We start from the raw sequence: 15477 nt of genomic DNA, 5'->3' as shown, positions 1-15477 counted from the left end.
AACACAGTTTTTTCATTTGCTTCAGACTGAAATATCCCGACTTGGCTTTGGCAGTTGAAAGTTGTATAAAAGAACCACAGCTTTTACGTTGCTGTGATAATTACAGAGATGAACAGGTGCAGCAGATTGTTGAAGCTCACTTACTTTGTTTGGGAAAACGACCCAAAATTAATATGTGTGGATTGCAAACCAAATTTATGATATAAAAAACAGGTATATTTTGGGATTTTAAAATCTTGACCTTTCACTGAGACTTTTTTACACAAAAAAATTGTAAACTGTAAATAATATTAATCAGATACACTGTTAAGGAAGCTGTATAATTATTTGTATGCTCTTATCCACTGTGTCAGCTGGAGTTTAGAGTTGGTGATGTATTTATGTTGTGGTGTTGCTGTATTGTACTGAAGTGTGGATATTGATACTGGCATCTGAGTGTGATGTGACAGCTCAGATTTAATAGAAGGGAAGAATATAATGTCTAGCTCTTGGATTAATGGTTTTTCCCTCAGATTGGGGAACATTAAAAGCTGTAACACAATTTGACTTGGCCTCCACCACGTCACAGGCATTCTCTTCAGTCCCTCTCTCTCCGCTTTCATTGTAACTTTAAGCTTATTTTATTTTCAGCTTTTCCTGGTACAGATCAAAAGTCTTCAGTCTGACCCATTAACAGCTTCTATCTCAAGACGTTGCCTGCCTGTTAGGTGTTTGCAGCAAGTTTTGTTTTTTTCAGGAAGCCGATACTATAATTTTATCTGTTACAAACAGAATAATCTATGCAAGGATAGTTTCATATTCATGGTACTCCTGTAACACAAGTATCTAGAACTATTTAAAAGTCAAAATGCACAGTTATAAGTTTTTGGGGCCTTAATGTGTAGTTGAATCTGCTTCCAAATTCTTATAGTGCTACCAACCACAAAGCTGTTACTAAAATGTGACTTATTAACTGCAGTGGAGCGCCCTCTTCTTTGTGGTGGCGTGTTGGGGAGGAAGCATTAAGAAGAAGGACGCCTCACGTCTTAATAAGCTGATAAGGAAGGCGGGCTCTGTCGTGGGCAAAGTACTGGAGAGTTTATCATCGGTAGCTGAGCGAAGGGCGCTGAGTAGGCTACGGTCAATTATGGAAAACCCTGAACATCCTCTACATAGCACCATCCAGAGACAGAGAAGCAGTTTCAGCGACAGGTTACTGTCGATGCAATGCTCCTCAGACAGGATGAAGAGGTCAATACTCCCCAATGCCATTAGGCTTTACAATTCAACTGCCAGGACTTAAGAACTTTTTTTAAAGCTATTATTAATGCTTTTTGAGTTAGTGATTTAGATGCATATCATATTATTACTGAGTTAAGTATTGTATGTAATGAGTTTTTGCTACAACAAGTGTATGGGACATTGGAAAAAATGTTGAATTTCCCCATGGGGATGAATAAAGTATCTATCTATCTATCTATCTATCTATCTATTAAGGAGAGCTGGTAAGGAAGTCTTCTTACAAAGCACTCGCTCTATGAGTAATCATGCTGGGCACGAGTCGGAGGTAGAGGGTGGGCCTTTTTTTCCACCATGCAAGAATGAGCAGCCCAGTACTACATTTTAACGTTCGGTAGGGCAAAACCTCCTGCTTCCTTGGGCTTTGACAAGTGTTTTTTAGTCATTCTAATGGATTTATAATTCCAAATGAAGGGTGACACTCCGATTTGTGACAATCATTCCTTTTTGCCTGGCCTGAATGATGCTGTTTTTTCGTCCTGGAAACAGAGTGGTATCTGTAGTATAGGTGACCTATATATTAATGGAAACTTTGCCTCATTTGCTCAGTTACAAGCAGTTTACAATATCTCTGCATCTAGTTTTTTTAGATATTTACAAATTCGAGATTATGTTAGAAATATATACCTAATTTCGAAGTTTTAGACAAACATGAGTCCCTGGAGGCAATAAATAAATTTGATCCGGTTACTCGTAGTGCCGTATCCCATTTTTATCAGATCCTACATAATGGAGCTCAGGTGAATACTGCAGGTCTTAAACAGGCATGGGTAGATGAATTGGGTATAGAACTGACAGAGGAGGTCTGGGATGAGTGTTTAAAGAGGATACATGATTGTTCGGTCAACATCAGACACAGACTAATACAGTTTAAAATAATACATAGACTCCATTATTCCAAAGAAAAATTGCATAGCTTCTATCCTGATGTTTCACCAGTTTGTAATAGATGTAAATCTGTGAACAGTAACTTGTCACATTCATTCTGGTCATGTTGTAAGCTTTATGCATACTGGAAAAGCATTTTTCACTGTTTCTCTGAGGCTTATGGGAAGTGGTGGGAAACAGACCCGCTCATAGCCATCCTTGGAGCAACAAGCTCCCTATCTTCAGCCAATAAGTATGAAAAAATGGCTGTATTGTTTGGAATGGTGGTTGCTAAGAAGTTAATCCTGTAAATGTGGAAAATGGACTCTGTGCCTATGTACGATCTGTGGCTGAGAGAACTGGCAAATACTTTACATTTGAAGAGACTGAGACTATGTAATGAGGACAGAGGGGACATCGTTGAAAGGATATGGGGCTCTGTATTGGACTTTCTTATAGGGTGAGGACTGAAGTTTTTTTGGTGTGGTGCACCTCTGCTGTGTATGTTTACTTTTGCCTTTATATTATTCCCCCTTTTGCTGCTCAATATTTAATTTGATTTTGTTATGGTCGTGGTTTTTGTGGATGTGCTGTATTTTTTTGTTGTTTGTAGAAAATCTAGAAAAAAAAGTTTAAATAAAGTGCAGTTATAGGAAACTTAGCAACAGAGACATAATAAAATTCATGGCTAATACTTTAGTTTGTACTTTTGATGTGATGATTTCTCACTCTGTAAGATATATTGTATGTAAAAATACAACTGAATATTTAACTTTTTTTAAAAAAACCGTTCCATACAGATTTTCTAACTATTTCTGATTGCTTAGAAATAAACAGACTAAACTGATAAATGACTTGGAAAAAAATCATGTCAATCAAAGTAAGTCTTCTGACTGTTTTCTTTCTTCCTAAAGATTTTTATTAGTGGCTATGGAAGGTTGTAGTGAGGTAGATGATTAACTAAACCAAGTTGAACTGTGGTCTAGCATGGCATAATACAATATTATTTAGTTTGAACTGTGTTAGCTTCTAAACCAATAATTTTGCTCCATTCTTGATGCACCATCAATAACTCTCTGAGACATGAGGCGAGATATCGGCTTTTATTGACTGGAAAAAAGAACAAGCAGCAATTGACCACCATGCTACATCCTGGAGACTGAGGGCAGGGCTCAGGCCTCAATCGCCTTTATACCGGGGTCTGTGGGAGGAGCCACGGTCAGTGGGAGGAGCCACAGGAGCAGTCAGCAGGGGGGCGTGTCTAGACAGGTATATGTAGTTCACCACAATTCTATAGTTGGAGAACTAATTGATCAAAGGAGACTGATAACTTGTGTTTTTTATGGTGCTAGGTAACAAATAAAGCATGAGTTTTAATATTTAGATTGTTGAATTAGTTTCTAATAGTCATGGGCCAGACCATGCTGAGTTTAGAGCTTTGCCTGTGTAAAAACTGCCATTGATGTTAAATTTTATTTATTTGTCTACCTTTATTGCATTTTCTCTCGGCTATGCAGTGATAAAGGCACAACAGCACCTCTTTCACTCTGACGGTTGAGGAAATTTGGTATGGCCCCCCAAATTCTAAGAACTTTCTATAGGGGCAAAATTGAGAGTATCCTGACTAGTTGCATCTCTGCCTGATATGGGAACTGTACTTCCCTCAATCGCAGGACTTTGCAGAGAATGGTGTGAACAGCCCAGTGCATCTCTAGATGCGAACTTCCCACTGTTTCAGGAGATTTACAAAGATAGGTGTATAACAAGGGCCCGAAAGATCATTGGGGACCCAAGTCACCCCCAAACACAAACTGTTCCAGCTGCCTCCATCCAAAAAAAGGTACCATAGCATAAAAGCCAAGACCAACAGGCTCTGGGATATCTTCTTCCACCAGACCGTCAGACTGATTAATTCATGCTGACACAACTGTATTTCCATGTTATATTGACTGCCCTGTTGTACATAATATTTATTATAAATTGCACATTGCACATTTAGACAGACGTAACAAAGATTTTTACTCGTGTGAAGAATGTAAGAAATAAAGTAAATTCAATTCTTTTAGCAGATGGACACTGCATCTTTGTAAAGTTGACAATAATAGGCTAATTACCAATTACATCATCATTTAAAAACCATCAAAATCAAAGTTCATAACGAAAAAAAATCTTGCAGGGATATAACTAAAAATCAGACAGCAACACTTAGACATTATTGATCACATTTCTTCATTTAAATTATTAATTATTTTGCTTTAGTTTAAGTTACTGCCCCATTCTGAAATTATTGCTCATGATATTTGTGGTCAAAAAACATCAACATTTCACTTTACACTCTTATTTTCCTTCCAGAAATGCATGCCACTCACTTAACAATAAGATACCCTTTATCCCAACTCCAAGCAATTGGAGCTTCAGGAAGGAAACTCATCAAAGTTTTGATAACATTTACTGGAACATGACCAGCTTTCATCCTCTGACATAGACATCGGTAATGTTAACTATGAAGTTATGCGCAGAATATTAAACAAGTGGCTGATGCATTGTTTGTTAGTGCAAGCCCTTTCATTTCCTTCACCAAGATAAGTGGCAGCAGTATGATTGAATATTGCAATCTTATTCTGAAAAATGGAGTAATACCTTGCACCTAATTAGTTATCTGTGAGCTGTGTCATCTTCCTCATTGCTTATGTCACAAGGCCATGATCTTATTCTCTGAATACCTGATTCAGATCAGATTTTATAAGTGAATGCTTGTTTTCCTCCATGTTGTCATGATGCTTTTTGTTGTGGGGCAAATTTGAGTTATTGGGGAATGGCAATTCTGAGTGGCTTCTGTGTGTTTGGGGGTGGGGAAGGGGGTAGGTTCATTATTGTCTTCCATATCTTTGTCTAACACAACTTCTACTGATCAGCACAGATGCTGAAAGTAAGTATGCTAGAGGTTCAGTGTGCACTAGGGCTTTGAAAGCCTACATCAGGTGCTAGGACCACACTAGAATTACCATGCATTACCCTGGCATTGCAATTGGCTTCATAACATTGACAAACTAGGGTGCCTAGCTTCCTGCAGAAGGAATGGACATAAAGTCAAAGCGAGGTCAATTACAACTTCTTTTTGTAGTTGTCCAACCTAAGAACCTCTAATTCCACCTCAGACTACATTCCCCTTAGCTAGCAAAAGCCATGGATGAACCAGGAGGGTCATAATCTGCTGAGGGCTACATCTGTTACCTTAAAGTCTGGCGACCCAGATCTGTACAAGAAAGGTGGGTACGACTTGCACAGGGCTATTTTAAGAGCTAAAGAACAATTCTGAGCAAGGTTGGAAGCAACATCGGATGCACATCAACTCTGCAGGCCATTACTTCCTATAAGGAGAAACACAACATGAATGGTAGTGCTGCTTCACTCTCAGACGAGCTCAATAAAACTATAGCTATGAGGATCCCTGCAGCACCCAGTGACCCTGTGATCTCTATCCTAGAGGCCAACTTAAGTCTGTGTTTCAGGAGGCTGAAGCCTTCCAAGCCAGCAGACCTAGATGGAGTACCTGGTAAGGCTCTGAAAACCTGTGCCAACCAACTGGAACAGGTGATCAAAGACATTTCCCATCTCTCATTGCTACAGTAGGAAGTTCCCACCTGCTTTAGAAGGGCACCAATTACACCAGTGCCCAAGAAGAGCAGTGTGAAGTTGCCTTAATGACTGTTGCCCAGTGCTTTGAGAGGTTAGCCATAGCTAGAATGAACTCCTGCCTCAGCAAGGATCTGGACCCACTGCAATCACCACAATAGGTCTACCACTGCAGGCAGAATCTCAGATAGTGAAGAGAGGACGTGCAGGAGCGAGATATGCCAGCTAGTTGAGTAGTGTCGCACCAATAGCATTGTACTCAATATCAGTAAAACCACAGAGCTGATTGTGGGCTTCAGAAATAGTAAGACGAGGGAACACACACAGAGGGATCAGAGTGGAGAGAGTGAGCAATTTCAAGTTCCTGGGTGTTAATATCACTAAGAACCAAACATAGTCCCAACATATCGATGCAGCTATAAAAAAGACAAGACAGCAGCTATATTTCACTAGGAGTTTGAGGAGATTTGGTTTGTCACCTAAAACACTCAGACTTCTACAGATGTACCGTGGAGAGCATTCTGACAGGCTGCAATCTGGTATGGGGGGAGGAGAGCTACTCCATTGGAATGAAGTAAGGTGCAAAGAGTTGTAAAAATAGTCATTTCCATCATGGGTACTAGCCTTCATCATATCCAAGACAGCTTCAAGGAGTGGTGTTTCAGAAAGGCGACGTCCATTATTAAGGGCCACCATCACCCAGTGATTCAGGAACAGCTTCTCCTCCTCTGCCACCCGATTTCTGAATGGACATTGAACCCATCAACACCACCTCTCTACTTTTAATTTCTATTGTTTGTACTAATTATTTAACTATTTTACATTTATATACACACACACACACACACACACACACACAGTAATTCAGTTTTTTTTTCTATATTATCACGTATTGCATTGTACTGCTGCTGCAAGGAACTATTTTTCATGGCATTTATAATGTGGATATGTATGCCCATACAATAAACATAAAATATAGAACAGTACAGAATACTACAGGCCCTTTGGCCCACAATGTTATTCCAACTTTTTAACCCACTTTTCCAAGTGGTTGCAAAGGATCATCTAATCCTTTCTATCCACATTGTCCTCCATTTTTCTTTCAGCCATATCCCTACCTAAGTATCTCTTAAGTGTTTCTAATGTATCTGTATCTACTACCACCCCTGACAGTCTGCTCTATGTACTTGCCACTGTTTGTATACACCTCTGACAACCCCACTATACTTTCCTCCAATCATCTTATAATTATGTCTTTCCATGTTAGATATTGCCTCCCTGGACATTCAGTCAAGTCACCTCTCAAGCGAGAGAAAAGCCCTAGCTTACTCAACCTCTCCTCACAACACATGTTCTTTAATCCAGCCAGCATTCTGGTAAATCTCCTCTGCACCCTCTATAAAGCTTCCACATCCTGCCTATAATGAGGTGACCGGAATTGAACACAATCATCCAAGTCCAGATGGCAGCTATGCAAAACATTCCTTTGGTCAACATATTATGGATAGATCATGAAACCACGTGTTTCACTTCGTTTATGTCTTTTACATTCGTGTTTCATCTTGAATGTGATTCTGGAACTGCTGGAGCCTGTGATTTGCAGTTTGGAGATTGTTTTGGGTGTTCCAGCGCTCTACTGTCTCAGAGGGGATTCTGGGAAGCAGAGACAGTGTGCACAAGACTCATAGTGAGCAGGCTGTGGGACGAAGAGAGAGCCAACATTTGATTACATTTCGCTGATTAAAGCTTCCATTGTTTGCTGATCAAAACTACGAGGGAGATTGAAACATTGACGTGAATGTGGAGGTTTGGAGATTGTTTGGGTGCTTCAGTACTCTGCAGCCTCCCACATGATTTCAGGAGACAGAGGCAGCTTGTGTGAACCTTGTGGTGGGCAGGCTGCAGGATCAGGAGGGAGCCAACATTTGACCATTTCGACGATTAAAGCTTCCATTGTTCACCAATTAAAGGAGATTGAAACATTGAGGCGAATGCTTAAGGTGAACATCAGCTGCCTGCCTTTTGATCGCTGAGGATCATTCAAAGTGTATAAACTGCTTAGAAATAATTAAACCATTGAGCTCACAAAACATTTTTAAAAATTAGTTTCCTTCCCGCTTTGCCTCCTGTTCTTTGGAGTGGACAGTTTATTCATGGTTGAATTCTAGTGGTTTCAACAATGCGATACGTTGACTGCTATTTTACAAAGATTTGATGCTATATTCAGTCAAATGCTGTGAAGTAATTGCACTCACCTTAAATTTACAGCTCAGCTGGTTAGACCATTTTCAGAATGAGATTGCACTGTGAGAACCTGTGCAAGGTAGTCCTGGTGCTGAGTGCTGCTGAACATGATCTGCTTGACAGCAATGTTGACAACACCTTCCTTCACATTTCTCATCATCTGAGAGAAAACTGCAGCATGTATGCTAATTCACCACATCGGATTTGTCCAAGTTTAAATAGATGTGACATATCTGGGCAATGTTCCTTATCATCAGGTAGGTGTTATTGTTGCAACTGTACAGCTCAGCTGGAATCACAGATAGATCTGGGAACCAAAATCCAGCTGCATGGTAGTAATGTTGCTTATTATTCTTTTCGGATCTAGTGGACTCAGATTTTTGTTTTTGACATTGAGAGCCACCCCTTGGTGACTGAATTAATCAGCGATTAATTCAGGGTCCTGGCACAGTCTTTGGCCATCTTCAAGATCGTGACTGGCAGCAGTGATCCTGTATTCCAGTATGCATCAGAAACATGGACTACAAACAGCTACCATCTCGAAATACACTAAAAAATGTGAACGTAATCTCTGTAAAATCAACCAAACCCATTGGCTGAATAGGCAAACCTATGTCCCTTCACTCCCTGACAAAGAGCTTCTAATTACATTGAATTGGCCCTGATAGCAGAATGATGCACCACCTCCAATACTGTCCCATCTGCCCATTCAATCAAGCGTTCTTTGCTGAGTTTCATTGAGAATAGCAGGAACTTACTTTTGCCAAGGTGTGGTGTAGTGCAGCACAAGAGATGCAGGAGATGTTTCTACAGTTGATCATTAGTGTAAGTCCCATCCTCTTACTTTCTTCAGCGAACAAATCCACACTGTGAAGAGAACCACAAACAAGGGAAAACCTGCAGATGCCGGAAATCAGAGCAACACACACAAAATGCTGGAGGCCAGGCAGCATCTGTGCAAAAAAGTACAGTTGCCGTTTCTGGCCGAAACCCTTCAAGATGCACACTGAGACTCACCTCTGAAATACACATATGCAAGATCATTGGTGTACTGCTGTTCAATAGCTAAGACTGGAATCCAAGTGGCAGATGTTGAATAAAATCTTTTGTTCTCCCTTCTTACTCTGCAAACTAAAACTTGGTATTTACTCTAACAGCTCCAATTTTCATGCAAGGTCATTTATCTAAAATGTTAACTGTTTTCCCTCTATACGCACCACTGGTATATGCAATAGTTTCTTTTCGTAGATTTTCAGCTTTTGTAGTGTTTTACTTTTCAACTTGAACACCATTTACAAAGTAAGTTTATTCATCTTCAACAAGGCATTTATATGTAATTTTTCAACTGAAGATGCTTTGTTTGTATGTTCAAAGTGGATGCCTCCCCTCACTTCCAAACTCAGAAAATTAAGAGCTGTTCAGATACCTACCTATTTTGCCAATAATTTATTTGCTTTGGGCATGATTGCAGCATGCAGAATATTGCAGGAATTTACTTTTTATATTTTTACATTGTTTAAAGATTTGTAGTTCCTCAGCATTCAGATGCACCCAACAGTTTTGAACCCAGCCAAAGAAACAGCACAGTATGCAGAAACTTGATTATCTCTCCTTCCCAGCCCATTCTCTGTTTGCTTCATTCACTCCCAACGTGATTTTTTTCTTGTGTAAACCTGAGGGAATGATATTTCTAATCTTGGTTCAAATAGTTTGTGTACATTGTAAAGAGCTTAAGTCCAGCACTGGTCCCTGAGATGCACTGGTAAATAATTTCTTCCATAGTAAACATGGAAAATGCTGGAAATACTCAGCAAGTCAGGCAGTGTCTATGGAGTGAGAAACAAAAATAACAGACTAGAGAAAGTTAAAAAGCAAGCATGTTTTAAATTGCAGAAGATGAATTGTGGAAACATTAACTGAAGAATTAAATACAGTGCTGGAACAGTAAGATAAAAACCATCCATTATAAACAAGACCAGCTGCCGTTAACAAATGTTTACCATTGTCTTTTAGTCAGCACTGCCAATGTTAACATTATTCAATCTCCTTTGGATGAAGGGTCTCGCCCAAAACGCCGACTGTTTATTCCTTTCTATAGATGCTATCAGAATTGCTGAGTTCCTCTAGTATTTTATATGTGATACTCAGAATCACAATGAGAGTCAGGTTTAACATCACTGGTATATGTTTTTTTGTGGAGGCAGTACTTTGCCATACATCATAACAAAATTTACAAATTACAATAAGGTGCATATTAATTCAAAAAGGAAAACAAATACAGTGGTAATGTACATGAGCTAATTGTCCATTCAGAAATCTGATGGTGGAGGGGAAGAAGCTGTTCCTAAAATGTTGAGTGTGTATCTTCAGGCTCCTGTTCCAACTCGTTGGTGCAAGAAACGAGAAGAGGGCATGTCCTGGGTGATAGGGGTCCTTAATGACAGATAACACCTTTTTAAGGCTTTGCCCTTTAAAGATGTCCTCTGATGGTGCGGGCTGAATTTGTAACTTCCTGCAGATTTTCCGATCCTGTGCAGTGGCCCCTCTATACCAGACAGTGATGCAGCCAGTTAGAATGCTCTCCATGGTATGTCTGTAGAAAATTTGCAAGTGTCTTTGGTAACTTACCAAAGTCCTCATACTCCTAATGAAGTATAACCACTATTGTGCCTTTTTTGTAACTACATCAATATGTTGGGCCTTGAAAATATCTTCAGTTATGTTGACACCCAGAAACTTGAAATTGCTCACCCTTCCCAATGCTGATCATTTGATGAGGATTGGTGCATGTTCCCTCGACTTACTCTTCCTGAAGTCCACAATCAATTCTTTGGTCGTACTGATGATGAGTGCATGGTGGTTGTTTCAACACCACTCAACCAGCTGATTCATCTCACTCCTGCAGGGATCGGTGCTGGGCCCACAACATTAACGATCTGGAGAGGGGGCTGAGTGTCGTGTGTTTAAGTTTGCTGATAATACTAAATTGAGTGGAAAAGCAAATTGTGCAGAAGATACAGAGAGTCTACAGAGAGATATAGATAGGTTAAGTGAGTGGGCAAGGGGTCTGGCAGATAGAGTATAATGTCTGGAGTACAATTCTGCAGGAAGTCAAGGATCCATTTGCAAAAGGAGTTACAAAGGCCCAGGTTTTGGAGCTAGTTGATTAGTCTGAGGGTATGGTGGTGTTGAACGCTGAGCTGTAATCAATAAGCAGCAGCTTGACATAGATATTGCTGTTGTACAGTGATCCCTGGCTGAGCTGAGAGCCAATGAGATTGCATCCACTGTTTACCAATGGTGGCAATAGGCAATTTGAGGTTGATCCAGGTCCTTGCTTGGGCAGATGATTCTGGCCATACCTAACCTCTCAAAAAGCACATTATCACAGTAGGTATGAGTGCAACTGGGTGATAATCACCGTGACAGCTCTCCCAGTTTTTCTTGGGCACTGGTATGATCGTCACAATTTAGAAGCTAGTAGGAACTTTTCCTTTACTCTCTCCATTCCCTCCCCTTTCTCTGCAACTTTAAGCATGTTAGATAAATTTTCTGATGAAAAGTCATTGACCTGACATTTTAATCTGTTTCCCCTTGACTATTACCAGCATTTTCTGTTATTACTCAGCTTTTGAACATCTGCATCTTTTATTTCTGCTGCCTGATTAAATTGTGACCACTATTCTTAAGGGGTGGCTGGCAGGACAGAGATACATCTCAACCAAAGGAGGTGTAAGGCGCTCCTTCCCTGCATCAGCATACAGAACACCCTGGGGCACCTGCATAGCGCCCAAATCAGAGTCTCGTGAAACCATAGGAGCTGCTGGTGGATTAGTCACTTATAAGCAGCTGGTACCTATCACAGGTCCTGGTTATGTGGCCACTGACACCAGGCAGATAGTCTCTGAAGAGTATTGATAATGGCTGGGGTCACCCATCTCACACAGGCATTTCCCAGAAGAAGGTAATGGCAAACCACTTGTGTAGAAAAATTTGCAAAGAACAATCATGGTCATGGAAAGTCTAACATTGCCTATGTCGTATGACACAACACATAACAAATGAATGATTCTTAAGGTGAAGTTTGCAAGTGCTGCTGGGATGGATTTAAATTATTGTGATGGCAGCGGGAACCTGAAGATAGAAATAGAAGGGAGAAAAATGAAGCTGAAGATAGAAGTCAGTGGGTCAGGGGAGGGACGTACAGAAAAGAAAAAGTGTAGGGTAGTAACACAATTAATGATAATCATAATGTTTCAGGAAGTCGTAGACCAAATAAGCAAGAGAGTGCACGAAGAAATAGAGTCAGAGTAATGAAAAAATGATTAGATAAAATTTAAAGCAAAGAAACAAAAGGGAATTAAGAAGATAATTTGTATCCATTTATGTAAGTATAGGAATATTACTGTGCTCAGGAAAATAAAGTAGCAATTATGTTCTGTATGTATGTCAATTCACATAGTGTGGTTAATAAGGGTGGTGAATGATGGGCACAGATAGCCATGTGAATGTGTAGATGGATTTTACATAAAATTGACTCAAAAAAGGGCAGGGCTGGGCACTAAGTACTCCTGGATACAAAATGCTTGAAATGGATAGTGGGAGAAAGAATGAGGAAAATGAAATGCATTATGTGCACCAGAATCCCGAAGAGACACCAGATTGCTTGGAGGAGGAGAGAGTTTAAAAGAAGCGAAAGAGGGCCGTTGGCACAATATTGTGTGCTACCGTCCCGAGAAGATATTGTATTGGGCATAATTAGGCACATGGCAAGGTTCAATAAAAAGAAGTTAGGTTTAAGCGGACAGCCGTTGTGTGACTGGGCCACTGTTGGAGTGGGCATTTGAGGCTTCGACTCAGAGAGGCTTTAGTGAGGAGAGTTTAGGCCGTAGGTAGATTTTTAAAATTATTTATTCTTTCCTTATTTATTTCTTATTGCACATTTAGAGTGGGGGGATGCCAGACAGGATAGTGACATTCTCCTCTTGCGGGATGTGGGAAGGCAGGGAGATCTCCAGTGTCCCTGACAATTACTGCAAGTAGTTGCAGCTGTGTTAAGGAGTTGAAACGAATCTGGATAAACTCCAGATCATTCATGAGGCTGAGGGGTAGATAGACAGGATACACAAGGAGTTAGTTACACCCGAGGTGCAGGACACAGGTAACTGGGTGATTGTCAAGCAGGGGAGAGGGGATAAGCAGCCAGAGCAGAGTGCTTCTGTGGCTGTTGCCCTCAACAACAGCTATACCGCAGAGGGAAGCCACAGTGTCAGCACTCTGGTACTGAGTCTGGCTTTTGCCTTAGATGGAAAGGGGGAAGAAGGGGTGAACTGTAGTGGCTGGGGATTTCATTGGTTAGGGGAACAGAAAGGAGGTTCTGTGGATGAGAATGAAACTCCCAGATGGTATATTGCCTCCCGGAGGCCAGAGTCGGGACGCCTCGTATCGAGTCCCCGGCATTCTTAAGTGGGAGGGTGAGCCAGAGGTTGTGGTCCTCCTCAGTACCAGTGACATAGGTAGGAGGGGTAACGAGGTTCTGTAAGATAAGTTCAGGGAATTGAGTGCTAAGTTAAAGGACAGGAGTTCCAGAATTGTGATCGCACAATTGTTACCCATACCACGTGCTAGTGAGGCCAGAAATAGGAAGATCAGAGAGCTTAACACGTGGCTAAGGAGTTGCAGGAGGAAGGACTTCAAATTTTAGGATCATTGTGCTGCCTTCCAGGGAAGGTGCAACCTGTATGGAAGGGATATTTGCATCCGAACTGGAAGTGGACTAATATCTTAGTAAGAAGGTTTGCTGGTGCTGCATGCAGGTTGGTTAAACTAGAGATGCAGGAGGATGGGAACCAGAGTGGCGGAACAGATAGAGGAGAGGTTGTGGAGGAAGAGGCTGTTAACTCTATATACAAAGTCAGGAATTGAAAGATCGAGCACGGTGGGACTATTGTTCTGAGCTGCATATATTTCAATGCAAGGAGTATTTTAGAAAAGGTGGATGAGCTCAGACTATGGATCAACACTTGAAATTATGACATTGTAACCATTAGTGAGACTTGGTTGCAGGAGGGGCAAGACTGGTAGCTCAATGTTCCAGGGTTCTATTGTTTTAGATGTGTTACAGCAGATGAGATTAAAAGGAGAGGCATTACTAGTGAGGGAAAATGTCATGGCAATACTCAGTCAGGACAGACTGGAGACCTCATCTAGTAAGGCTTCATGAGTAGAACTGGGGAACCAGGGTCTCAATATCTTTAAAAAACAAAAGTTCCTTAAGCCTGTTCTCCTTGCTTTTTATTCTGACAGGAACATATAAAATCTGTACTCTCGAAATTTCACTTTTGTAAGCCTTTCACTTACCAAGTACACCTTTGCCAGAAAACAACCTGTCCGAATCCACACTTCCCAGTTCCTTTCTGATACCAATAAAATTGTCTGTTCCGCAGTTTAGAAGCTCAAGCAGAATCTCAACTTGAGGCAAATTAGGATGGATACATCCCCAAGGGCTAACAATGTCAGAATTAGAATCAGAATCAGATTTATTATCACTGGCATGTGTTGTGAAATTTGTTAACTTAGCAGCAGCAGTTCAATACGATACATAATATAGAAGAAAAAGTTAAAAAATCAATATGTAAATCAATTCCAGTATATGTATATTGAATAGTTTAAAAATTGTGCAAAGACAGAAATAATATATATTATAAAAGTAAGGTAGTTTTCATGGGTTCAATGTCCATCTTGGAATCAGATGGCAGAGGGGAAGAAACTGTTTCTGAATCACCGAGTATGTGCCTTCAAGCTTCTGCACCTCCTATCTGATGAGAAAAGGGCATGCCCTGGGTGCTGGGGGACCTTAATAATGGATGCTGCCTTTCTGACACACCGCTTCTTGAAGATGTCCTGGGTACTTTGTGGGCAAGTACCCAAGATGGAGCTGACTAAATCTACGACTGTCTGCAGCTTCTTTCGGTCCTGTGCAGTAGCCCCCCCCCCCCCCCCAATACCAAATAGTGATGCAACCTGTCACAATGCTCTCTACAGAACATCTATACAAGTTTGAGTGTTTTTGTTGACATACCAAATATCTTCAAACTCCTAATTAAGTATAATCACTGTCTTGCCTTCTTTATAGCTGCATTGATATGTTGAGACCAGGTTAGGTCTTCAGAGATCTTGACACCCAGGAACTTGAAATTGCTCACTCTCTGCACTTTTGATCTCTCTATGAGGATTAGTATGTGTTCCTTCATCTTTCCCTTCCTGAAATCCACAATCAGCTGTCTTGTCTTACTGATGTTGAGTGCAAGGTTGTTGCTGCAGCACCACTCCACTAGTTGGTATTTCTTGCTCCTGTATGCCCTCTTATCTCCAGCTGAGATTCTACCAACAATGGTTGTATCATCAAATTTCTAGATGGTAATTGAGCTATGCCTAGCCACACAGTCATGG

General features: G+C 40.7%; 1 long non-coding RNA gene across 1 annotated transcript in view; it reads left to right on the top strand.

Moving 5' to 3' along the window:
• Positions 1-8276, top strand: part of LOC140733517 (uncharacterized) — a 28919-nt gene extending 20643 nt beyond the window's left edge. Inside the window, exon 3 of the long non-coding RNA XR_012100301.1 lies at positions 8050-8276. This is a non-coding gene — a long non-coding RNA (uncharacterized lncRNA). The remainder of the gene's footprint in view (positions 1-8049) is intronic.
• Positions 8277-15477: the final 7201 nt, after the last annotated feature.

This window comes from Hemitrygon akajei, chromosome 9 (assembly GCF_048418815.1).
Source record: "Hemitrygon akajei chromosome 9, sHemAka1.3, whole genome shotgun sequence".
Lineage (NCBI taxonomy): Eukaryota > Metazoa > Chordata > Chondrichthyes > Myliobatiformes > Dasyatidae > Hemitrygon > Hemitrygon akajei.
Note: the sequence above shows the minus strand (reverse complement) of the source record. Positions and strands in the feature narration are given on the sequence as shown.